Source organism: Sturnus vulgaris, chromosome 7 (assembly GCF_052056855.1).
Source record: "Sturnus vulgaris isolate bStuVul1 chromosome 7, bStuVul1.hap1, whole genome shotgun sequence".
In the NCBI taxonomy this organism is placed as follows: domain Eukaryota; kingdom Metazoa; phylum Chordata; class Aves; order Passeriformes; family Sturnidae; genus Sturnus; species Sturnus vulgaris.
The window spans coordinates 24,024,476-24,050,426 of record NC_142249.1 but is presented as its reverse complement, the minus strand read 5'-3'; the positions used below and the strand labels follow the sequence as shown (position 1 = coordinate 24,050,426).

At 37.4% G+C, this 25,951-nt stretch overlaps 2 long non-coding RNA genes across 3 annotated transcripts in view; one reads left to right on the top strand and one right to left on the bottom strand.

The window, feature by feature from the left end:
• The window catches only part of LOC148223210 (uncharacterized), an 81,364-nt gene that overhangs the window by 10,332 nt on the left and 45,081 nt on the right, over positions 1-25,951 (bottom strand). The window contains exons 7-9 of one of the 2 annotated variants that reach the window (XR_015804888.1): positions 24,119-24,210; positions 13,000-13,161; positions 5,634-5,780 (exon numbers count right to left, since the gene is read on the bottom strand). This is a non-coding gene — a long non-coding RNA (uncharacterized LOC148223210). The remainder of the gene's footprint in view (positions 1-5,633; positions 5,781-12,999; positions 13,162-24,118; positions 24,211-25,951) is intronic. The other variant, XR_015804889.1, reaches the window with a different exon arrangement.
• LOC148223211 (uncharacterized) overlaps positions 7,570-25,951 on the top strand; it is a 39,228-nt gene continuing 20,846 nt past the window's right edge. The window contains exons 1-2 of the long non-coding RNA XR_015804890.1: positions 7,570-7,922; positions 8,146-8,188. This is a non-coding gene — a long non-coding RNA (uncharacterized LOC148223211). The remainder of the gene's footprint in view (positions 7,923-8,145; positions 8,189-25,951) is intronic.

The following is a 25,951-nucleotide window of genomic DNA, read 5'->3' as shown; positions in this document are numbered from 1 at the left end:
CAGTGCTTGATGATTCATCATTCAAGAGAATATCATTAAAAGAGTTAATTTCTGCAACAGCATTCTTTTAAAGATGCCATTACAAAAACAAAATGCAGAACTTTCTATTGTGATTCCTGCAGTTACCACACTTGTAAAAATACTTTCTAACAGCACAGAGCCCTTCCTAGCATCAAAAGTGTTCTATTTCCCACTGCCCTTCATCTTGCAATGGCTCATGTTGCTTTCTCCATGATTACTCCATCAGCCTCAAAGAAAGTTGCTTTATTTGGAATACCTGAGCACAAATTTATTATTTTAACATGAATACTGAGATTTACATCTAGTGGCTAATTTCACGAAAGTCTGAATTTCCATGAGCTAATTGCTTGCTCTGAGCTGGATATTTTTCATTACAATTGCTAAATCCAAAACAGAATCTCTACATAAACTAATCTAAAAGTAGTGAACATATCTATCTCCTAATTACTCAAATGTTCTATGCATCTAGATGTCTTTTATGATTGAAAACAAGAGCTTATGCAATTGAAGCAGAAGCTGTTACACATCCTCATTCTCCCTCAAACCAAAGCAAACCAACACACACAAAAAAAAAAATCTGGAAGTAGGACATGCTGAAAGAGTGAATCATCTGCAAGTAGGAGTGACTGATCTTTGTCTATGACTCTTTGTCACCACAACAGATAGCATTAAATCACCTATGATATCAAAAATAGGGATCTCAAACAAGCAGAAGCATGGACTCAGTTTGGGATGAGTTGTTGAGTTACTGCAATCACACAACACATCAGTAGCACTGTTTGGAAGATAATTATGCAACAGACTTTCAGAGTGACATTTACACTCAGCATTGTGATGCTTAAAGAGACTGAACATCCAAATGTATGCAATGGTGCCTGTACACCTAACTTTGGAGCTTCTGAAGACTGCAGTGTAAATGTGTATTTTAATAAAGTATGCTTCTATTTTATTGTATTGCTGTACAGCTCCCCAGTGCAGGAAGATCAGAGAGGCGAAGGTCAGAATAAATACTATATAGATATTGAAGTCTGTTCAGTGAGACTTTGAAAAGGAGGCTTTGAAAGATGGCTATTTTTATTAGTGCAGATGCATACAATATAACCTGATTTTTTTGTGTGTGCAAATGTCAATTTCAGTATACATATTGTTCACTGAAGATTATGTCATTGGTCAAGAGGGAGGAGAGTCCCCAAATGAATGATTAATAATCAATGTGTCTGGGTTCTTATTTTATTCTTCAGAAAGAAAGAATGAATTAATAGTGTCTCTCCCAAAAATGGAAAAAAAGGTCCCAGAAATAGGTCACAGCAACTACAACTGTACACAGAGGGGTCCTCTCTGTAAGTGGATTTCCCTAGTTTGGGCAGGGAGCCTCAGCCTCCCCTCTTATATCATTGCTGCACCTTCCTACATTCTGATGCAATTAAGGACAAAAGGCAATATAGATCAGAGTCCTATTAATTTTTTATACAATCATGAAAAACTGAGAGAAAGGGTGGAGAAATACCTAGGGAGAGGGGTTTTGAAGGAGGCCCAAGGTAATGCCTAGGCATGTGCTCTCTCCAAAGTCTTCCACCAAGTCTGGGCAAACAAGACTTATGTCCCAGGATGAAGGCAAATCAGACTGTGACTCCAGGGGAGTAAGGGGGACAGTGAGCAGCCTCTGAAGAAATCTGTGTTCTCTGACATTCTGTGATAAGGTGTCTCCAAGCAGGTGCAAGACACAATAAATATCTGCATGTGTCATTATATATTTATGTATGTTATCCTGGGGCATTGTTCTTCTTTTAGAAAAATAACATTACTTTGCATTGATAAACATTAGGTAGAATCAATAGAAATATTTGTCAGGATCATATGGTAGTCTGGGATTTTTTCCCCCAAAGGAAGAAGTCATTTGATTGAAAGAATGGGTTTGTAATTATTCAATCTCTCTTAGTAGCAGAGTAGGGAAATACTTAAGATTGCTCCCATGTTATGTCCTGGGTGCCAGTTAGATCTGCTTCCAGGCAAGCTTGTGGACTTTCCTTTATTGTCAAGTTCCCTGTTTCTTTTCTTAAGGAAATCTACTAATTTTGACAGCTGTCCTTCCTTCCTTCCTTCCTTCCTTCCTTCCTTCCTTCCTTCCTTCCTTCCTTCCTTCCTTCCTTCCTTCCTTCCTTCCTTCCTTCCTTCCTTCCTTCCTTCCTTCCTTCCTTCCTTCCTTCCTTCCTTCCTTCCTTCCTTCCTTCCTTCCTTCCTTCCTTCCTTCCTTCCTTCCTTCCTTCCTTCCTTCCTTCCTCCCTTCCTTCCTCCCTTCCTCCCTTCCTCCCTTCCTTCCTCCCTTCCTCCCTCTCTCTTTCCTTGTTCCCTTCTTTCTTTTCCTGTTTCTCTCTTTTCTTTCTCTGTCTCTCTCTCTCTTCTTTATCCCTTTATTGATGCTGCTGCTTCCTAGATGCAATCACAAAAAACAAACCTGAGACACTGAAGTGCAGATATTCAAAAGCACTGATTATTTTATGCTAATGAATGAACCATCTAGTGATACAGTATTTCACTTGTTGTGCCCTCCTGGTGGTAGCACAAGATAAATCCAACGGTGTGCTTAATTAACTAAAGGAAGCAGAAACAAATCTCTGTGGGTTAATAATATTTATGGCCTAAAAATGAACAAACTAAAGAAAGTGAGTAAATTATGTGATACAATTCAGAGAAAAAATGTAATTAAAATAAAATTTTCATGTGTTCCAGAAAGTGCATCTGTAAAGATATGTGCAGCAAGGCACATACCTGTGTGAGACAAAGCACTAAAATTGAGGTCATCACTGAGGAGTTAGCAAAAATATTTTTCTAATTATAAAAAAAAAAGAAGTCAAACTTCTCGGGAAGAAATATTAGATCTTTTTGTCTACATAGTGATTAGGTCTTTTTTTAATCCATAAAATGCATGGTATCATATGGTGACTGAACCTTAATTCAAGTAGCTCAACAACATGAATAAGAAAATGCCAGGTCCATTTAACTGTGTCCTTTGTCAAATGCCAATAGAGATGGTGACTTTTAACAAATATGCAGTAGTTAAAAATATAAAATAGTGTAAGTAAATACGGCTACATGGGTTGTATTAACATGTGGTCATTTCACCCATTTATATTCCTATTCTTTGGCTGGAGACTCACTTTTTTTGCAGTCTGTGGGTCTGGAAATGTCTTAGAAAGGAATTGGCACAGGCTTCATCAAAGGAGATCCCAGAAAAAACATCAGAGCTTCATACCACTGTGCTAGCTCCAAGGGGGTCTCAGAAATTTAACTCTATGGGATACAGAGATGCACTCTCCATAGCATAGCCAAGTTGTGGACTGTTTCATGGCTTTCCCACTGAAACATGAATTTTGGAGTGCTTCTGAGTCCAAAGTCTTGTACAGCTCTAAGCCTCAGCCTTGAACCCTTCAGTGGAAAAGATTTCTCCAACAATGTATAACTGAGGCTGTTGTTACTGAAACCTTTACTTGCACCTGTAAGACTTGTTCTTTGATAAAATTACTTCAATTTAATTGAGAAATCTATATTCACAGGGGGCATTAGCATGTTGGGATTAAAATGATGAGCATTTCCACAGGCCTATCTATATTATGGACTGAAGATTGAGTTTTCACTCAGTTGTGCAAGTAAATACAGAAGGATGACAACACATCATATTTGAACTTTGCCTTGACCACACATGCACATTCTGTGAACTACTAAACAGTTCTGACTCCTAGTAGCTTGTCCCCTTCCTGCTCTTGAGTGTTTTATGCCACCTTTAGATTTCTAGGTCTTGATATTACTGCAGTGTTGTCTGATTTAGGATTTACAACATTTATTGACAACAGGAAAACATACTCCCCCTCATATCTCAATAACTCTTCAGATCCTAATGCTGACCATGATCTCATTAGCCATTGCTCAATGTTGAAACCTTGCTTTTTAAGTCGAATAGACATTTCAGGAGGATATGTAAAAAGATTTGTTAACATTATGAGATCGATTCACTGCAATGAATTTAAAACAGAGAATACTTACTGGTGTGTGTCACTACATCACATACACACTGTTATTTATAAAACCTACAAGCTTTTGCAAGGTCTATCATGAGATAACCTCTTGAACAGAAAAGCAGTGACTTGTGCCTATTGAGTAAAAAAACCACCAGTACCCATGAAAACACAAAAAGAATTAAGAGAAATATTTTATCAGTCAAGAGTCCAGTTTAAATTTTTCTGACCAATTTCACTAGCATGCCCACTGCCTTATCCTGTGATCACCAGCCTCAGGGGGGAGAGGCCTGGCATTGTATGGAGGCAGATCTCTGCTGAGGGCTGGGAGCAGGAACTTCCCCTTTGCAGGTTGCATGCCTGGCCAAGCAGTGGGTGAGCTGGACCTGTCTGGAGGGGCAGAAATGTGCAGAGATGTCTCCATAAGAAAAATTACTTAGGTAGCTACTTGGCAGCTCCCTCTGTCCCTGCTGCAATGGGCTCAGAAGAGATGCCCCAGAATTGCAAATCACCATCATTTTCTTCCTGAGTGGAGAACACCACCATCTCCAGCTGACAATCAAGTGCTTGGAGGATGCTTTTCCTGCCTGGCTTTTATTTTTAAATGCCACTGCTGTGGGTTGCAGCTAGGTCCCCAGCCAATTCCATTAACCATTTTTGCCTGTCCTTTCTCACTGATCAAGAGGGACAGAGCTGTGCAAAGAAGGGAGCAGACAAATGGGTGAAAAATTTATAGAAATTAACAGACCACTCTATGTACACTGATAGTCTAATAATACCCTTTCCTTTCATCCATAAAGATCGGATTCCCTCTAGTTTTGTAATTAAAATAATGATTTTTTTCATTAAAAAAAATATCTGCAGCTAAGCGTCATCAGTTATCTACATGTAAGGCAGGGATGAGACAGCACACTAGTTTTGCTTAAATTATCGTTTATGTACCTGGAAAACACAGACAAATACATGTATATAGAAGCAATAAATGTAGAAGCTCCTCTGCTTTAAATGCCTCTTTAAATTTTCCACTGTTCATGCAAAATTATTTATGTCAATATTTTAATTTCAGTCAGGAGGGGTGGAATCAAAGAAAGAGTGACATCCAGGAAAAATGTTGTCAGCAAACTGATGACTACATACCATAATTAAGAAATAATGTAAGGAAAGAAGCAGCCTGGTCTAAATGCATTGTATTTTGTGAGTTTAGTGCTAAAGAATCAGGGACATATTAAGAGATAGATATTACAATATTCCTAATTGTATACTATTGTAGGATACTTTATATACATACATGATCATTTCTGTAATCATAAGAATATTAATGCAGCAGCTAATAAATAAAATAAGCACCAAAGGACAAGAATATGACCTTAAAATCCTTACTCAGCTGCCCTATTAACTTTCTGAACACCACTGAAAGTGTGTGTCAGCTGCTTAAATTAAATGGAGAGTAATTAAAATTACACAAATAATAGGTGACTGGGGTCAGTCTCCATCACCCTATCTCCTATATTTCAGAGTATTTTACATTTTTTCCATCAATATGCAATCTTAATTTTCCTTACACATCTCTCAGGTACTGTTGGTTTAAAAACAACTTACCATAAGAAGCAGAGATTTTGACTGATGGTCAGAACACAGGTTTTGGGGCCATACCCTTAAATTCCTTCTCATAGCATATCAGATGAGTCAATTTCTCAGAATCTTTGAGTATAAATGTACTTAATCATCTTTCTTCTTTAAAAAGTGCTTTTAGGAGGAAAAAAAAAGAAAAAAGAAAGAAAAAAGAAAAATCAGATCTATATTTCAGATCTATACCTAAGATCCCTTTCCCATGAAGATGGCTTGCATTCAGCAAATGAGCAAAAGTTATGCCTCTATGCTCTGGAACATTAAAAGTAGTGGGAAGAAGAGAGAGTGCCTCAAAAATAATCCAGACTTTTTACTGCATCTTAACTGTGATAAAAGTAATAATCATAATAATAAAAGACAAAAAAAATGTGACAGGGAATTGAATGATGCAAGACAAGAGAAAACCAAAAGGCAGCAATATCTCCTCCCCATAGGGTCCTGACCAGAAATAGTTCTTTCTTCAGCAAACATTGAGTGTCCTCTTAAGACAAAAGTGTTCTACTGTCTTTGCTAGAAGTCATTGCACAGGTACAAATTATTTAATAATCACTGTGCTGACAATTTATAGGCATTCTAGCATTGTCCAGAAAGAAATCTGAGGACATGATCTAAGCACAGTATCCAACACATATCTTCAGCATTTCTTAGAATGAAAGAAATAAGTGGGGCTATTTTGTGCTGTTAACATTAGGTATTGATAAGGTAAAGAGAGAAGGGGAACACAGGTGTCTGTCTCCTTGACAGGAGCATTCTGCAGCCTGCAGAGGCAGGAGGAGAGGAGAAGGGGCTCACAGCTTTAGGGACCCCAGTGCACAGAGGGGTTTCACAGATGCTCAGACCAGTTCTGTGCTTTTTGCATTGCAAGGTCTGTACTGCCCAAAACCCTGGGTGTGGGTCCAATCCCCTGCCACAGCTGCATGGGTTCACAGAATACATAAGTGGGGAAGGAAAAAACATTGAGCTGTGAAGCTATTATTATTGGTTTGGGTGTAAATAAATATTTAAAGCCTTTGCAGTGTCATATAATGACTTGTTCAAGCTAACAATGCATATTTACCTAATTGTAGTGACATTAGTCCCACTAAATCTACTTCACAACCCCCTCTGCAGGTTGAAATCCCTTAATATAATAAAATTCACTCTTCATGAAATAATAATAATAATAATAATTTTTCCAAACAATTTAGCAGAATTGAAAGCATTTCGTTTTCTTCCTCTGTAGTCCCACCAATACAGGCTCTAGGTCAATATTTTTTCTGTTTAGGAGGTGCTATGTTCTGTCTTAGATTTCCATGTGCTCATTAAAGCTCTGGTTCAGTGGGAACTCCAGAGACTTGCAGTGAAGTCCTGCTGTTACAGCTATTAATGGTGTAGCTCTGGAGAGTCATACGGGACATTTGCTGTATTAGACCTGAGGGTAAGCCCAACTCTCTCATCTGGAAGAAGTATTGTGATCAATGGGTGAATATGAATGATTCATAAAATGAGCCCTGAATGAGTACAAAAGGATTTCTTACATAATACTGGCACAGGAGTCAGAGAAATATGAGTAAACAGGCAGAGGATGGCAGAATATGCTTTAGCAGCTTCACATCTGCTCTCACAAGTACAGCTCTAATATTTTCTTTCTTCCTTGAGCAATATCAGGTACAAGATCATCCAAACTGGAAGTTTTGTTTCAAAAGTTTCACAGCAGGAAATCAGGGCATACAAAAAAGACCCCCACAAGTAAGAAATCCATAAACCCAAACCAAAATCAAGAAAGGCAGGCTGTCACACTATATAGCCACTTTATATTTCATAGCTACCAAGTAGTTGTAAATATCTCTAGATTTTGTATAATGCAAGAAAGCATGGTGTATATATTTAACATACCAATATTATCTACTATGTTTCCAAGGTTTTGGACTATGCCAAAATCTACTGAGACTGAAGATCTCCAACTGAGAATGCAGAGGATAAGATTAGATTAATCCAAACTACATAGATTAAGCCATTCTGCATCTCTCCTCCTTTCTGGCTCTGAAATTCTCCTTTACAAGGAGCTTCATGGACATCTTATTCAATGATACTGAATTCAGAAAGGATTCAGCTATGCATTTAACCAGCTATTTGAGATTATAAGGAGCAACTCCTTTTTGAGAAAACTGAGAAATACAAGTCTGCCACGTGACAGAAGAGCACATCTGTGACTACAGACTTCTCTTGCTGGAGCAAAGTAAAGCACCCTCCAAACCATGTCTCCTTCTCGGAAAAGAAGTGAGTGACTAGAGTACACACCCTCCCCACAACTCGTATCTTGTGTGCTGAGAGCAGCTCAGTATAGAGATGCTGCTGTGGAAGGTGGCTCATTGTAAGAGGGGCCTTGGATGAGCCATCAGCATCCAGTCACCCTCTGCAGAGACATTCTGCATGGGGAAAGCCTGCAGCTGAACGGTAAGGCACTGTCTGACAGATCTTTGGTTTGTTCTTTGCTCTACAGGTAAGCACGGAGACTTCTGTGGGTGTTCAACTTCTTTCTTCAGGTGGGTAAGGAGATCTAGTCAATATACTCTTCAAATATTATGCATGGATGCTAAATGAGCTAATCCAAAAAAAGATCCATCGATCCATCGATTTATCTATCTATCTGTTTATCTATCTATCTATCTATCTCTCTCTCTCCTGACTTTTCGTGTTCTTTTATTTTTTGTCATTTCTCAATAAAACTGAAGACAGATGGGAAATGTAGTTTCTTACAAAGTCATTGCAGGTTAGAATGTCACTGAACTTGAAAAGACTTTATTGCAGTCCTCCTAGAAATTGTCTCCTCAATGTTTACCTACCCACCACCTTTTTGTGATGACTGAATTTAGGAGGAAATTCTCATTTTAAGCAGTCTATTTTTACAGTAACTTATCAAACAGTGGCCTTTAGCTGTTGTTCTGTGACAGCCACTCTATTAAAATCCTGATGTAAACAAGTGGAGAAGGTGAACCAGAAGTGCAGATATTTGCACAGCATTACTGTCAGGTAAAATTTTAAAGATAGGTTTTATGAACCCATTATTTGCAGTCAAGGCTTTTGACTACAGCTTCTGAAATCATTTAAGTAGACAAAGTGTTTTGTCAAAACATACTGCTGGGAGTCAGTATGTAGCTTCTTTTTATGTAATTCAATTTGGTTCTGTTGTTTGCACGAAAGTGGGATATCTAGCTGGGCAGCAATAGTGGTGCTGTGTGTGATCACAATATGATTACTTTCTAGAGTAATTAAAGTTAAATGCCTTTTGTTTTCATTTAGTGCTTAATGCATGCATGCATAATTGCAGTGTACATACAGACCTATCAAGGAAGATGCTTGAGGGCTTTTAAATACAAATAACAAAATCCAAAGATGTTATAGTTCTCTTCTTCAGAATGGGATATGCATAGGAATGTATGCCCATTTTAAAATCATAGACCCCCGTGTCCTGTAAAGCTGTGCTTGACATGACTCTGAAAGAGATGGGCACTTTAAAGAGGCAGAGTTGTTTCTGGCCTTTAAGCCCAGAGCCTCATACCTGAGGTGATGCTGGACCAGCCTGCCCTGAGACAAGCTGGCTTCCTCTGCTCCTCCAAGGAGTTGTGCAAAGGCAGCATTGTTATAGCATGGTCTGTGTGAGACAAGCTTCCTCTACCCCAGAATACCCTGTGTGTGCTGAGATTGGCTGCACACAAGGCACCTTTTAAAGAACACAGCATAAATGTTCCCCAAATATTCACTCACTTAAGAGACTTTCTGCACTGCACATTTCTAGCTCCCCTACTTCACCTGGAGAAACAGCAAACAGAGAATGTGACTCGATCCTGTTGACTGAGGTACCAAGCAGTACCATTGCAGTTGGTGTGGTCTGGTATAATTTCATGGAAGCATTTCATATCAGCATTTTGGCCAAGCCATACCTTAGAGCATTTTGAATAGAAGCAGCAATCCCCAAATGTATTTTGAGAAAGGTGGGAAAAGTTGGAACTGTAACAGTTCCAAATGTAATTTCCAAACATATTTAAATTACTACTACTGCCAATAGAAATAGTGATGACAGGAGAAGATATTTATCTCCTCACACAATATTAACATACCACTTTGATGTATCTTTTGTACAAATATATGTATACTATATTTTGGGAAAGTCTTGCCAAATAAAACACATAGTGAACAGCAAGCTGTAATAGAGAGGTTGCAGGACATGGGGACCAGATCTGCATTAGCATATTGTCCAAGCAGAAATAGATAGATGGAGAAACCTGGGAAGATGCAAGAAAAAGAAAGCACTTTTCAGGCAGTATAAATTGTGAGCATATAGAGAGAAGTAGTAAAAAAGTTGTCAGATAAAAAGCCAATAACTTGATGCAGTAAGATTACATCCTTTAGTAGATCTATTCCACACAGCTCTTCCTTTCATAACTTAGTTTTTATCTGCTTTACACCAAAATCAGATCAATTATGAAAAATGCTCAGGCATTCTTTGCCCAGACACAACCCTACATCTCTGGACATAATTCAGATCATTAAATTAGTTATTACATAGGGTAGGGATTGAGAGAGCTAACAAACAAAATAAAGCCACAATCACTAATGTAGATCCCTATGAGCTTGCCTACACACCTGTGTAATATTAGAGCAGCTGCACCAGTTAAGAAAGTGATTAGAATAGTTTCCCACTCATTTATTTGAAGATAATTCCAACCTTGGAGTAGCATGTTCTTGCAAAACTGGTGCATTTATAGCAATATCTCAGACTCATATTGTGGTAGGACTCAAAAAATCCCTTCTCTGCATCACTTGAGCCACACAGCTGTAATTTTCATGTATCAGGAATTAGACATTCAGTCCAGTATTCCCTTCTTTTCAAAATTAGTCCTGGTTGCATCATTTAATCTGCACCATTTTCTAAGCCAATTACTTGGAGCAGTGTGACCGCTGGTACCACACCAGCCTCAAGTCCTGTTCTGCCACAGCTGCAAAAGGGGCACTGGAATGGCACAATACCAGCTCTGTTTGGCCCTGTTCCAGCAAAGCACTTAAACACCTGTTCAACTCAAGGTATATGAGTAATCCCACAGGAGACAAGATGATAAATTCTCTGAGCTAGTACCTGCTTAGATTCATAGACTGTGAAAACAGAAGGGAACATCTAAACATCTTGTCTGACCTCTTGTATACCATAGGAGTTCTTGGGATTCAGTTTTGCTCAGTCTTTCCTTTTTCTCAGGAGAAAACAGCCAGCTCTAATGTCTAAATTTTTGCTGATGGAAAAATTACCACTGTTTTGCATAAATTGTTCCAATGATTAAAAATCCTCACCAGGATATATTTATACATTTTTTCAACCAAGACTTTATGAGGTCCTTTGGATTCACTAAATATTGTTGGTTTTAATTAACTGGAATGAAGAGGCATGAATCATCATATTTCTCCTTTTGCATACACGCTTATAGACCTTATAGACTCCAAATAAATCAGCCCTTAAATTTCAGTTTGACAAATTGACAGGCATTGCTTTACAGGTTTCTCAATGTACAGCACATTGTTTGGTCTTTTAATCAGACTCCCATCTCTTCTCAGTCTCCTCTGTTATTGTTCTACATCTCTGCAAGTATGGTTTCTGGAATAACACGCAGTATTTCAGGAGACATCACTACTCACCATAGAAGCAAAAGAGATTCCTTACAGCCCTTCTTCATGGTCACACTGAAACTTTACACAGAACCATTCTTCACTGCCAGTCCTTTCAGTGTAATTGTTTTCTGTAAGTTCAATCTCCTCTAAGTGCCCCCCCCCACTTCGTTTTTCCTCAGTATATGGTCTTACATTAATTGAAATGCATAGTTTGATTGTACCCAACTTAACTGCTACCAAAGTACCCCATAACAGTTTTCATTATTCCTTCATCTCTTATTTATATGCTTTATACACAGCCTCAGTGTTTCCTACAACTTATTTTGACTCTTTTTTTCCATGTCATGAATTAAGACATCAAATACAGTCACATTAACAACACACTAGAAGTATTCAGTACTCAGTGGATGATCCAGCATTTCCAACTATATTTCGAAACCAGCATCATGTTTAACCAATTTAATAAGTACTGTATATTGATTTTGTAATATTCACATTTTGTAATAAACTGTTGGGTGAAATCAAATCAGAACACTGCACATAAAAATATAATTTCTCCCTATATATGTGTAACATCCTAAGGTTTTCATCAAAAGATATCAAGTTATTCTGATGAGATCTAGCTTTCATTAACCCTTATTGATTGGCTTGAATTATGTCACTCTGCTTGCATAATGTTGCAATCTCAATATCACTATTATTTGCCTGTAATTTCTACGTTAAATCTTCCACATGGAATTCCAAAATACAACAAAATATTTTTAAAAGAGATATTTAAACAGTTTTTGGTAGAAATTTGAAGAGCAAAGAAGGAGCTCTAAGGTTGTGAAGAGAAAGCCCATAAGCTAAAGATCTATTAGCTTACCCAGAGGAAAGCAAAAGTTTAAAAAGATAAAACAAAACAAAAAAACTATCTATTTTTAAGGCAGAAAACAAAAAAAATTATAGACTTTTAATAAAGAATTAAAAAGTCAGAAGAGAGGAAAAAAGTCAATTATCAGAGACACTTGAAAAGAAAGCCAATAGAACAAAGCAGAGAGGAATTGCTAGGGATGACAGAGTTATATTCCAGGTGCTCCTAAGCTAAGTAAAAGATTCCACATTGAGGCATGACTGACAAAGCAGCACACAAGAGCAAAGTACTGGCCTTGTATAAGCACTGCTTCTGTGTAACTATACAGCAATATAGTTAATCATGGGTTTACACAGGAAGGGAAGAAGCCTTAGCACATTCAGAGTCTGATCTCACAAAATCTGTCCATGTACAAAAGTCATTTCATCTGGCATTTCATGCACCCTACCAGAGACAAACAGGAGGCAATGCTACAACTCACTGGTGCCATTGGCCAACACGGAAAAATACTGGAAGCTGGCATGGTGAGGACATATTCAGCTAAACTTAATTTCTCTTTCCCCACAGAAGAGTACTTAAAAAAGAAGTTAAAAAAAAAAAAAAAGAAAAGAAAAAAGGGTAGTCTTTGGAGAAGGACAGTTTTAACAAGATCTTTTCTGTTTGCTCCATCCCCCTGTGAGGGTTCAGAGCACTGGAATTTCTGCAGGCCTCTGTTTGAAAATAAGGGGCTAATGAAAAGGTACATGCATGGCTTGCTACCCTAAACTAGTCCTCCTAGAATATCCTGGGATTTGCCAAAGCACTAAATGACGTTGACATAGAACACTTTAAGGGAAAAGTCACCTTTTATTCTTTGCTTTTCAGTATTTAGAAATGTAGCTTCAGTTTCCTTTGTGGTTTTTGTATAAAGGAAATTCATTTTGAATAGAGATGGGTCCATTTCTTTAGATTTGATCTCAATGGATACTGAAGCTGGACCGCTGCGCCTTCCAATTCTTGCAATTTCTGGGGAAAGAGAGGGCAGACAGGTTTAGATGAAGAGGACAGAGGAATAGTAAAAAAGAAATATTTAACATGGAGAAGAATCTCAATTGCTGAGAGAAACAGATTTAATGTAAGGCCTAACTACTTCTCTGGGAACTATGTACAATTAGAACTTTTGCTAACATGCCACATTGACTAATTTATTTTCAAGTCCACCAAATTCCATGCTGCAGTGAAGTTTCCTCATGGCCATTTTAATCCATGAATCTATTGTGTGCTCCATGAAGGTCAACCTGTTTAGATGCCCTGATGTAGACAGAACTTTGCAGACATAGGGTTCAAGGGAATGATGCTGCTTAGTGGAGAGCTGGGTCCACAGAGGTCACAGGTAAGACTCATTTTGCCTATATCAGCTCTGCCTTTAGATGATTTTTTTAGTCATAATAGTTTTTCTAATACATCGTAGAAGCACAAAAAGCCACTGCTGTTCAGGGAAGTTCTGCATGTGCTCAGACAGCTTTTCTTTCTCTGCTTTGGATCTCTTCCTTCCCCAGTGGTACAGCATAGTGGGAAATCCTATGATGATAGAAGCAGTCGATAGCTTTGTAAGAACAGAGAGCTGGCTTTAGCACATGTATGCCTTTAGTTCAATAAACAACCTAGGTTTGCACCTAATTTTCCACTGAATGATCTAATACCAGCAGAGAGCATTTGCAGTATGGGACAATGCTAGACATTTCCTTGACTACAGTGAGGTTTATTTCTTCCTTCTAGAGTGGAAGGCAGGGGAATTCTATCATCTGTGATTTAAATTAAGTGATAGCTCTTTTAATGGAAATAATTTTCTACCAGGCTCAACTATTTGATATCTAAATAAAGAAAATAATTTACCCCACATTAAAGGGAAGGGAAGGGAAGGGAAGGGAAGGGAAGGGAAGGGAAGGGAAGGGAAGGGAAGGGAAGGGAAGGGAAGGGAAGGGAAGGGAAGGGAAGGGAAGGGAAGGGAAGGGAAGGGAAGGGAAGGGAAGGGAAGGGAAGGGAAGGGAAGGGAAGGGAAGGGAAGGGAAGGGAAGGGAAGGGAAGACTTTGGGAATTAGATTTCTGGCATTATTATATCAGTACAACCATTTTGGGCACCAGAGTTGGTGGGAATATGTTGATTTTTTTCCAGATACCCTCAGTCTAGTAGGTAACTTGCTGAGAAATTGCAACTCAAATTCTGATTTTGTCAGAATATCCTGAAGTTATGCTCAGAATTCTTTAAAAATGACAATCTATTTCTGGCTTGGTCTGTGCAGTTGTACAAGTTTGGGAGGGAGCTGGTCTTTTGTACTTAATGCTGAAATTCAGTCTAAATAATTTGTATCATTATTACCTATTGACTGTGGTGAAGGAAAAAACATTTTAAGAAAATATGTTTCAATGACAGAAGCAAAATAAACACTGGTACATATAACTGGTAACTCATTAAATAAGAAGTCCATGCTTTTATCTGGCTCTTCAAACACATTTTAGGCACTTCAACAAGATTAGAAAAACACTTTTATGCCAAAAAAACCCTCCTTTAATCACTTCTCTTCTAAGAAGATACCTTCATGAAAAGAGGAGAATTAACCTCTTTGATGCCACTACTCCTTTTACTGCATTAAAAAAAAAAAAAAAAAAAAAGCATTTGTAACATTTCTAATCCATTTGGTTCTGTCAGAAGGAAACAGCTATTTTTCAGAAGCATTAATCATATGGGAAGATATTTTCAAGCACGTATCTTGCTGGGAAATTATTAGTATACACTAGACCGTCATTAGTCTACTCTAATGGAACAGCAAGAGCCCCAGATTTCCCAAGTGCACGAGAAAGACTAGTCCTTCATGTTCTTTATGGTTCAAGACTACTTTTTTTGTAGTTTTATTTGCTGTAATGTATTACAGACATGGGGGGGAAAAAACCCCACTCAAAAACTTCTAGTTTTAACAATTTAGAAGGTTAAATGAAAACCAACAAGGAGAAGAGGGGGGAATAAAAGAGTCACCAACCTGTGGGTGCACCCCACTGAACAAAATAGCTGCTGAAATGTATGACAAAACACTGAAATCATGTGGTCAATAAAAAAGAAGCTAAACTATATATACATATACAAACATATTGCTTGATTGAACACAACTCCTAAACCAGAATTTCTCCATGAATCCGTCTGCAAATACATACTACAATATAACAAAGCAATGAGATCATACAGCTTATGGGTGGTTTTGGAGGGACTCTCTTCAGGACCGGTGGAAAGCCTGAAAGCCAAAGAGTGGGAAAACCATTTCACAGTCTGGATCCCACTGCCCCATTCCCAGCCTTAAACTTGGCCAAGGCCAACCTCCTGCAGGACAATTCAGCTGTTGTACTGCCTCTTTACATCCCTCAGTGGAAAAAGGGGGCGTACTGAGGGGGAAGATGACTTCTTATTTCAGCATAGAGAATCTTGTTATCACCTCTACTGCTTCCACCAGGTGGTCTTAATGCGTTCTTAGAAGATAAAGTACCCATGTCTCATAACTTATTTTTTGAGTTCTTGTTTGTGGGAACTGGTATAGGTAAAATAAATAGTGACCTCAGGACTATATCACATCTTTTCTGAAAGGCAAAAGCTATTTCAAATTTTTCTCATCTTTTCCAAACTACTCTCGCTTTTCTTGCTCCGAAAATACAGTGAAGTGAAACTCTGTTTTAGTCTGTTCAGCCCTATCAGCACTGCCTTCACATCCCAGCAGGCATCCTGCTCATTTTTGGGTTTCTCCAGACAGTAGGTAAACTTCTGGATACCTGTCTGACTTAACAAAGGTGTTCTTTTGATGTTTGCCTTTAGGAACCTTAAACTTTGGGTCCTTCTATTATTTTGTCCAACAAGTCAAGGCATTGCTGTCAAGGGAGATGTTATTGTGGAAATGACAGAATATGTTCAAGGGAAGTGAATAACTTCCCTTTCAATAAAAGCACACATTATGTCCAAGAACAGTCAAAAGGGTTAAAATACAATCTTTCCAGATAAGTTTCTAGCCATATGAGGCTCAAAAAGTCAAAAGATTTGAAAGCTATTAGTACTTCTGTAGCTCATCCTCTTCCAGACACTCTTTTTTTTCTCTCTCTCTTTTTTTTTTTTCTCTCTCCTTTAACTGACAGGTTGCAGTTAAAAATTAAAGTAAAAAGAGACCCTCTCTTTCCTACATACTTTTAATGGAACTGAAGCCAAAATAAGTCAGACTAAATTATGGGAGTAAATGACCTCCCGGGAAGTATAATACCAAATTCTGAAGAACTGTAAAGAGTTTCCTTTGATCTTTTTAGCTCCGCAGCCTGAAATTCAAAATCTGTATTTAATTTTAGATTGCATATGCCAGCTTTTAAGTTTCCTTTCTAACATGATATATCATTTTAAATGATAGGACACCTTTAACTTGTATTTCTTGAAAATGCTGACTATCCTTTCTTTATTCTTTTACACTATAAAAACAGATATAAATATTACTAATTGCAAAAATAATTTGAGGTTGGGTGCTATAATGGATAAACCATTGACCTTCACTTAAGAGACTGTGCCTTCAAGCTCAACCTGAATTTCTAAGTGAAATGACTTTGATCTGAGACACAAGTAACTTCAGCTCAATGCCCTACAGGATACAGATCTAGAAAAAAGGACAAGCTGAGCACTTAACTATATATTCCTGTTACAATTTAGGAGCTAGACAAAGGATGCCATTTTTCAAATGTGGTAGAAAAGGCCTATTTCTTTCTATGGCCACAGAGTCACATTGCAAGTGTATTCCTAAACTAGAAATCTCAGAAGGCACAACAAGCTGTATTAGCTTTTGGCTGGAGAATTTTCTGACCTCTGCACTTGAGCACAGACTTTAGATATAGGCAGCTGGAATAATCTCCCTCTTGAGTCCAGAAGAGAGCCACAAAAGTCTTTATGCCTTATGCATTATGAAAGAAGCCACCTTTTTGAGGAAAAGCAAGTTGTATCAGGTTGGCTGGAAACACAACATGAAAGAATAGCTGCTAACCACTGGACTTACACCAGCAAAGCTCTAGGAAACGTGCTTACACACAGTGCTTTGTTGTGTCTGCCTCATGTTCAGCCAAACAAAAATATAAATACAGCCCAGAATTCTGAAATATAGCATTCTGAATTGAATCCCACGGGAATAATTTGTAATGCATAATTTATCTGCTGAATTTAGTTTCTCCTACTAACAAAATATCCATAAAGTAGTCATGTTATTTTTAAGTGAAATGACTGATAAAAGTTCTCTCCTAATATTTGGAGCTGTTTGAGCTACGTAAAGAGAGTTCTGACTGACTGGCTAATTTAATGGTTTTGTTTCACTTTCCTGATTATGAAACCAACCAGTCAACCAAGACACCTGTGCCCCAAAGCATTTCCTATATGGAAATACCTGGCATGAGTACACAAACACAATAAAAAGCTCTGCATTTTCCCCGTATTGAAAGGGTGGTGCCTTTTTGACTGTGTAAAAGAAATGGTCTTGAAGTAAGAGGCTGAACTTTCTGGGGTCAATCACTGCAGAATTTAATCCAACCCTTGCTTCTTATCACAGCCCACCCCAGAGAGTAGTTACTGTTACCTTCCTTCTTCCTAGTGAATTGCTGACAAATCATCTGGCTGGTCTATGAAAAATAGAAGAGATCAAATATATACAAAATTATTTTGAAATTGTATAACCTCAGAGAAAAATAGAAATGGCAACATTGGAACAGAACAATGGACTTAGTCAATGTAAAATTGGGTTGTGCATAAGCCCTTTCACTCACTGACAAGGTAAAACAGATTGACATGCTTTGAGGCTGTGGTTGCTGATAAGAAATGCCATTTGTAAGCCTTTTACTCCCAGCCAAAGTGATGCAATTAAAATATTTAGAAGTAGCCTTCTTCTCCCCATCCAACATGAGGCTCATCTGGGCTTTCTTAGCAGTAATCCTACCTGCCACAGTTCTGGAGAGACAGACAGACAGACCAGAACCAGCACAATCCTGGAAAACCTCAAGCTGGAGAAGTACAGCTAATAGGTGTGTTATCCTCTGTGCTATTGCTGGCTGTCCAACAGGTTCAGGAAGGAATATTGTTGCTTTTCGTTTATTTGTTTTCATAGATTTGATAGTGTTTTTGTTCATTTCTGCTCGCTACAATACCTTTCTTTTCTCAAAGTTATGACAATAGAATCAAAGTTTATGGAAGAATTAAGTTAGGAAGACATCTGAAAACAATATTTCCAATTCAAAACTAACTATTCTCAAAAGGCCAGGACTGTCTAGTGCCAATAATCACTTGAATCCTTCCAGACTATCAACAAAGGTCTAAACTCTCTCGAAGTTTGGGGTATTCAGGTCTCAGTTTTACCTTAACTTGCCCCTGAACTGAATACCAAAATGTGTTCTTTTAAGATTCCTTATTTCTGCTGCTGCAATGTTAGTCATCATTGATATAAAAATTAGTATTTACTCCAGCAGAAGCCAATTTATATTTGTTAATATTCTATCCATGACTGCAAATGTTCTTCCTAAAAAGCAAACAAACAGAAAACTCTGATTTTTACAGGAGAAATGCAAAAAAGAAACCCTGGAACCAAGGCTGGTTAAATGGTTGGTTAATCATTAAAGTTGTACATTTTTGTCTATTAATCCTGTACATGAAAGTTTCATCCCCACGTAAAACTGTGTGCAAATTAGTTTTAATTGCAAAAGCATATCTGTCCAACATTCCTACACATAACTATTCTCATAAGCTTGATGGGTAATTTTTATGACCAGGTAACAGAAAGAAACTGAGCTGGAAATCAGAAAAGATTCCCAGTGGAAGTGCTGGTGGTCATTTATAACTTGGGAAGCCAAAGCAGTCCAGAACATGCTGCAGATTTTAAGTGAACGTAGAGGAGATGATAGATAGAGAAAATCACATTTACATTGTCCGAACTAGCCCACTGCTGAAAGGTATTTATATACACATATATAAAAATGTGTATATAAATATTAGCAAATCAACAGATTTGACAGCATCACATATCAGTTCCCTACTGTATATACAATTGCCATATACCTGGTACTCAGGTGGGGCCTCACTGAGACTGCACCCCTTTCTCCATCAAGCTACAAGACTGACAGAGAGATCATGATTTTTCATATTTTGTATCTACATGCTTAAATAAATAGCCATTGTTCTTTTAACAACAATAGGAAAACAAGAGCGATAATGTTCTGCCCCCTAGGTAAATTAATATGCTATTTAAAGTATTTGCTTCATTATTTTTGCACATAATTATTTTTTGAGCTGTAAAGGATTTTTGACAAATTGGTATGTGACAATTCCACAGAGCTACACAATCTTAGGATCTTAGTGGCAATCAAGAACCACAATTTAACCACTATTTTCCCTCTCGACTCTTTCTTCTACATTCCTCCAGTATTTTAAATTAAAGATTTGCAAATTCCTTCACCAGGAAGCATGCAGAATTTTACAGTTACATAAACTGATGCAGTGTCAGTTTATGGCATTTTCATTATTCTATTTGTTTCTGACCTTGTTCTTGGTTACTTGTAGGTAAATGAGGAGAAAGTTTTCTAGTTGTCTTGATTCTCCTCAGAGTGTGACTGCATGTGTTTGTACACACACTGGTGTGATGGGGCTCCTGCCTTGGCTGCAAGAGCTTTTAAGTGCTGAGGTAATGCAAATAATAAAAAAATCAGGCTTGGTTTATGTCCTTGTATATGTGAGTGTCTAATTAGTATTCAAGAGGCATTACTCGCAGCTGGATGCAGGAATATATATTGTATGCCAAATCTGTGATTCATACTGACTAATACAATATAAGTAATAGACTCGTTTATTTATTTGCATTTAATTAAAAAGAAAAAGAGTTGTGATCATACTTCTTCAAGATTACATCAAGCCATTGTCTCAGAAAAACCCCACACAGGTGTTTATTGAAATGAGTTAAAAGACAGGGTTTGACAAGTTGGAGGGCCATTCTCTCCTTGTGCAGCCAATGTATCTCCCGTGACCATTAAATGGTGGTGTATGTGCATATTAAGGGAAGAATATCAGTGATTAATAAGGATCCACGTTTTTCCAGTGTGCTGAACTCTTAAGTTAGGAAGACCAGTGAGAGCTGCCTAGTTTGGCTCAGCTGTACCTTAAATGAGCATATGTTTTGAGGCAGATCTTTAAACAAACCCAATGGATTTGGTGATCATTTCAAAGCCAGTCCAGTGTTAACTTTTGACATACAGCAATGTAGCTAAGTATGCTCAAGAGTAAGAAAAGATATTCATTTCAATGCTTGCAAATAGTGGTGGTTGGTCTGTCTGCAGCTCCAAATTAGGCCATTTTAGCACTCAAAAGTACTGTGGATTTTTTCCCCCTTACTGGTTAATGATCTTAACTAGTCATTTGTTCCCAAGAAAAGAAGGAAAAGGATGTGTCTTAGGCTCATAGTAACTTCAATTAGTTAGCAAAAGATTTTATCCTGGTAGCAAAACCAGAAAAAAAAAATCTTTTAAATTAATTTGAAGATGCCTACATTTAGAGAATGGCATTGCTTTAACAGGGCTATGCAAATGAGTCCAATTTAGCATCTTGTATTCAGCTGGAAACCATTGCTAAATGATCGGGATAGCCAGTCACAGATATTAAAATGAATTATATCTAATCTGAATTTTAGTCACGCTACATTAACTAATAGAAAGTTATTAACATTTCAAGAGAAAAAAAGCTTTTGCCTGCAAAATTAACAGTGGCTGAGATGTGACCTGTGAGCCATGCAGCCTGATCACTGTAATGACAGTGTAATGGCATATTTACATTAAAATCTCTGCAGCTAATATGTGATTCAGAATTGGACGTTAAGTCGAGGATTATTTAGTCTGGCCTGTTGGCCTTTCTCTAAGTAGTTTTTTTTTACTTCAATACAAATCTGAAACTTTTCATTTCATGACTATTTATGTGACTAGTTTCTATGGCTATGTCTCTCCATCTTTACATCAGCTGCTTCATGTGGCCAGCTTACTCTTTCATTTTTCCCTTCCTTTTTCCAATATATTTATCATTTGCTGTGGGCATGTACAACTTCAAGAAAACCGCATTAGTTCCAAGCCAGTCAGGAAAAAGGAAATGTTTTTCTACTTCATTTTTACTGCTAATTTGCTTCAAAAGTCAGTATGTTTTAATGTTTTAATTCCTATACTTTTTAAATATACAGCACCCTGGAAAAAATGGATAATTCAAAGCCATCTTTATCTGGATAGAAGAAAACATGTAATTATAAAGCTATTCTTATCCTTAGCAGGCATTGACAACCTGCTGCAATTTCTCCTGCTACCAGCTAATTTCTACCAAAGCAAGGCTTGAAATTTATGTGGCATTATCTATATCATTTGTGGAAATTTGTGGAACACTTCAATATATGAAATTGTTTGGTTCATTATTTAAAAGACACAGCAAAATTTTAAAAATTGAGAAAATGCAATGAAATTAAGAAGCTGACTGGATAAAAATATAGCTTTCATTTTATAATTATTGCATTATTCATAGAAGTCCAGTTTAAAAATGGGTTTGAGTGGGCTTGTGTTGGTTATTTGTACAAAACCAGGACATTTTCAAAAAGGCTCGGATTCCAGATGGACCTTCAGTGCTGAGAAAAGAAGGTGGATACATTCTAATGTACCTCCTTTTTGTAAGTTCAACATTTGATTTAATTTTTGCATTAAATATGTGTTTCCTTGCCATTTTCTATATACAGATATTAATTTACTGTGGAAGATACTTTCTTTATGTAATGAAATTTTAAATAAAATGCTAAAGCTAAAAGCAGTAAATAATGACTGAAAGCATCTACCTTATATATTCCAGACCTGTGTATGTACTTGCATACAACAGGCCAGTATAGAAGTGCACAAATTTTATCCAAAATAAGGACTAGAATTTTCCCATAATTAGGTCTTCAAAACGACTGCTATTTCTACAAATTTCGCACTTGATGTTCTTTACACTTTAAACAAAAAAGCAGAGCCTCATGTGACTCAACTTTTTCACTGATTTGTTTTCTCTTGACAAAAGGTGTGTGTTATGCTTCTTCTTCAACCTAGACATGTCAATCACAGAACAGTCATGATATAAATGCCATCTCACCTCCATTCCCCAATTAGAAAAAGAGAATTAATATAGAGACATTAGTTTGACTGACAAGTATCTATGCAGATAGAGCTCACTAAACTGATTTGTGATAAACACAGGTGCTTCGTTTACTCCAAATGTACAGCTTCATCATATTTCTGAAATCTTTACTATGATGTATTCATACAATAAATGCTGATTGAAGAAATAACTAGAAATTTGATCTAACACAGCAGTAATCTTAACTTCGATATTTCTGAATCATCTCCTAATATATGAGTTTTCTGTTAAAAAATGCACAGATAATACTGACCTCAGAGCCAAAGGCACCCTCCTTTGTGGTGCCTAGTGTACCATAGATGCTGTAGACCCCATGGCTGGGAGATTCTGATTGCAGTAGGACCAAAGCTGTTTCCTTGATATTATGAGGCAGCCACTGAGACCCTTCAAAGGCATCTGTAATTTTCCTCTTCTCATACTTTGGATGTAGCAAAGTATATTAAAAATCTGTACCTATCTGCAGGAGTTTCTGTACCATTTTTTAAGCAGATCCCAATGCTGAAAATTAGATGAGCCCTCTAAAAATAATACTAGGGAATTAATCTTTGCTATAGCTACAGGATTCAGTTGTCCCTTTTGTCCAAAACCCAACATGAAAGCCACTAGCCCCATGCCCTTCAACCCACTGGGGATCTCGAATTCTCTCCTACCATTGCATCTGGTTTTAGAAAATATATTCTCTAGTTTAGTTTAGGTTCTTTTTTGTTTGTCGATTTCCTGTAACAATTACTGTAATTAATATTACTAATCCGGACATTTGCTGTGCAAGAGCCAAGACCACTTTTTTACACCACAAGTGCAGCACACTTTTCTGCAACAGAAGTACTGTTACATTTAATTTTAAAAGGCAGTTTAATTATCTGGAAACAGAGAGCAAGTAAAAGTGAAACTTCAAAATTTTTCATCTCCAGACTGGCTCTATATGTGGAGAGTAGGAGAGGCTAAGACAACATAGAGAGGCATCTAAACAGGAATGAGCTGGAAACTCTCGATGCCTTGTCTGACACGATGTCATACACATTGAAAAATCATTCCTAGAAGGCAAGCAAAAGCCCTAAGACTGTGAAGCAAATTATCAGCTTGCCTTCCAAACATTTGCAAAATCTAATCCTCATTCTGGAGCCTACAAAATTGGAAATCCCCTTAAACAAAGGTAAACAGCTCAAAACTTTGGACTTCCACTAGCAGCAAAAGCTAAGCAATAAACATATGATCCTATGTGCCCACGAACTGGCCTATGCTGTTGTTGATGAACTGTCTTGTGCTTTTTCTTTTTGGTTTTGACTAGCTCTTCATCTGTTTTGACCACTACTTAAGAGTGTAATTTCCTTCAAACACTCCCTATACTTTTTTAGACATTCTAGTATAATTAGCTCTTGGCTGGCTTGCTGGCTCTTGTCACATCAATCATATATAATTAAATGGTAAATAATGTATCCAGGTGCTTTCCTTATCCCATACAAATCCTACAATTTGGTCTTCTCTTGGTTACTCTCCATCTAATTTTAGTTCTGGCAGTCAAGGGCTAGGCAAGGATATCACAGATTGCTTGAGACACATAATAGGGACACTTTTCTCCTAAATCATACAGCACAGCAGATGCAAGTATCATAAGCATATGGAAAAATAATTAACAATTTAAATAGTAAAAAATGCCTTATGACCACTGTGGACCAGCCTTTTGGAAAAGAGAGGGAAACAGTGATTAAAGAATTTGAAACTAAATGTCAGCAAGCTACTCACCTAATAAATAGCATCCTAATTCCTTCTTTGCTTTCTATGCTGTCACTGTAGCCATATGAGGCACAGCTTCTGCCCCCAAGATATTATAATTTCTGTAGAAAACAGGAGAATTTGAGTAAGTAAATAAAAAACTGAAAATATTTGGGGAAAAAAGCAGACTCTTATGCACATTCTGCTCATTGCAGAATTATTGCTGGGTTCTCCTCTTTCATAGTCAGATATGGAAGAGTCAGAAAACTTGCAAGCAAAGTAAGGACGTGCACCTTTTGTTCCTGGGCCTCAGTGAGGAAGAATCCATTAAAGCCAAGAGCTTGAACCCATAGAGCCATAGGAGGTAAGGGAGATGAATGAGCCATAGAGTCATCATTGCCACCTCTGAAAGACTCTTCAGCTGTGAAGAGTCCACAGAAACTGCCCAAGCCATCAGGAACCATGTCCAACAAGCTGAAGCCTTAAAAGGTAAAATCCCAACAGACAGATTAGAATGTGTACCAGAAGATGGAAAAGAAAACAAAGACAATGTAAAAATTTATTTGCAGTCCTAAAGTGTCCTGTCATGTTTCTGAGGAGGAAAGCCTTACCCTGAAACATGAGTATGAGTTCAGGAAAAAAACCCAACCCAAACAATTGCTTCTAAAAACAAAGAACGTTCATGGTTTGCTCCCTGCAATGCTCACTCTCTAAAATCATTGCATCAATGCTCATTACCCCTAAAAACTCTTTTTTCAAGCCAAACTTCTGAGAACAGATTCTCACAACAGTCTCTGATTCACCATCTGGGTCATGCATGGTTTCCTCTCTGCCTATACAAAGCATCTGTAAGCCATAACTACATCAAGGTCCTGGTTATTCAATAAACACAACCAGCTCTTTTAATTACTTTATCCTTCTGAACAGGCACATGGAAGTGACCAAAACTCGCTTAGGACATGTGTGTGCTTGAATCAGCACAATTGCTGCTACTGGTAATGTAACACAGAGATTCCAGTGGTCTCTTGGCATGATCATCATACACCTGACTTAAAATACCTATGACTTGCAAGCACAAAATAAAAAATTAGATTAGAATTCCTCGCCTAATTCTGGAATAAATTTCTATAATTACTACACGGTACAATTTACATAAGCACTTGCAAATGGTATTGATCAACTATGTATCTCATACCACACTTATTTTCTCTACTATTAAATTTAGACCATTCCTAGTGTTACTGGACAGACAATATCAGCAAATAAAACTTTTGAGCTTAAAATTTCTTTTAAAATACAGTTTGACTTTGACCTTTACAAGGACACTTCATGTAAAACTAACTCGCTTACAAACATTTCAGTTCTAAAATGTTAATGCACTACAAGGTTAATTGCTCTTATTAATCCATTAAACAAGAACTGTATGCCCTTTCTTATATTAACCATTATTTACTTTTTTCATTCTTATGTCCAAAGTCCAAAAGCTCTTATCTTTGTTACAAAAACTAACAAAGAGTTACCTAGATCTTATAAAACTTCAACTGTTTTCTATTTGTGTGCCTTCATTAGTACTAAAAGTCTTGGCATAAAAAACGCCAATGTGGCAAACAGGGTGGTCAGCGTTTTTTTGAGATCTCTTGCTGGAGCAGTGCAAGTCAAAGAAGCTAACATATCTCCTTTTTATAGTTAAAAAAATATTTCTTTTTTTTCCCTTGCCTGTGATTTGAGTAGAAGAGAGGAGATTTTTATGTGCATATGTAGCAATGGTAAGCAGCTGTAAAAACCTCCCACCCTAAAGATTGATGAATATGTTTCATTAACACCAGCACATCTGAAAGACATTTGACACTTTGGAAGACCAAC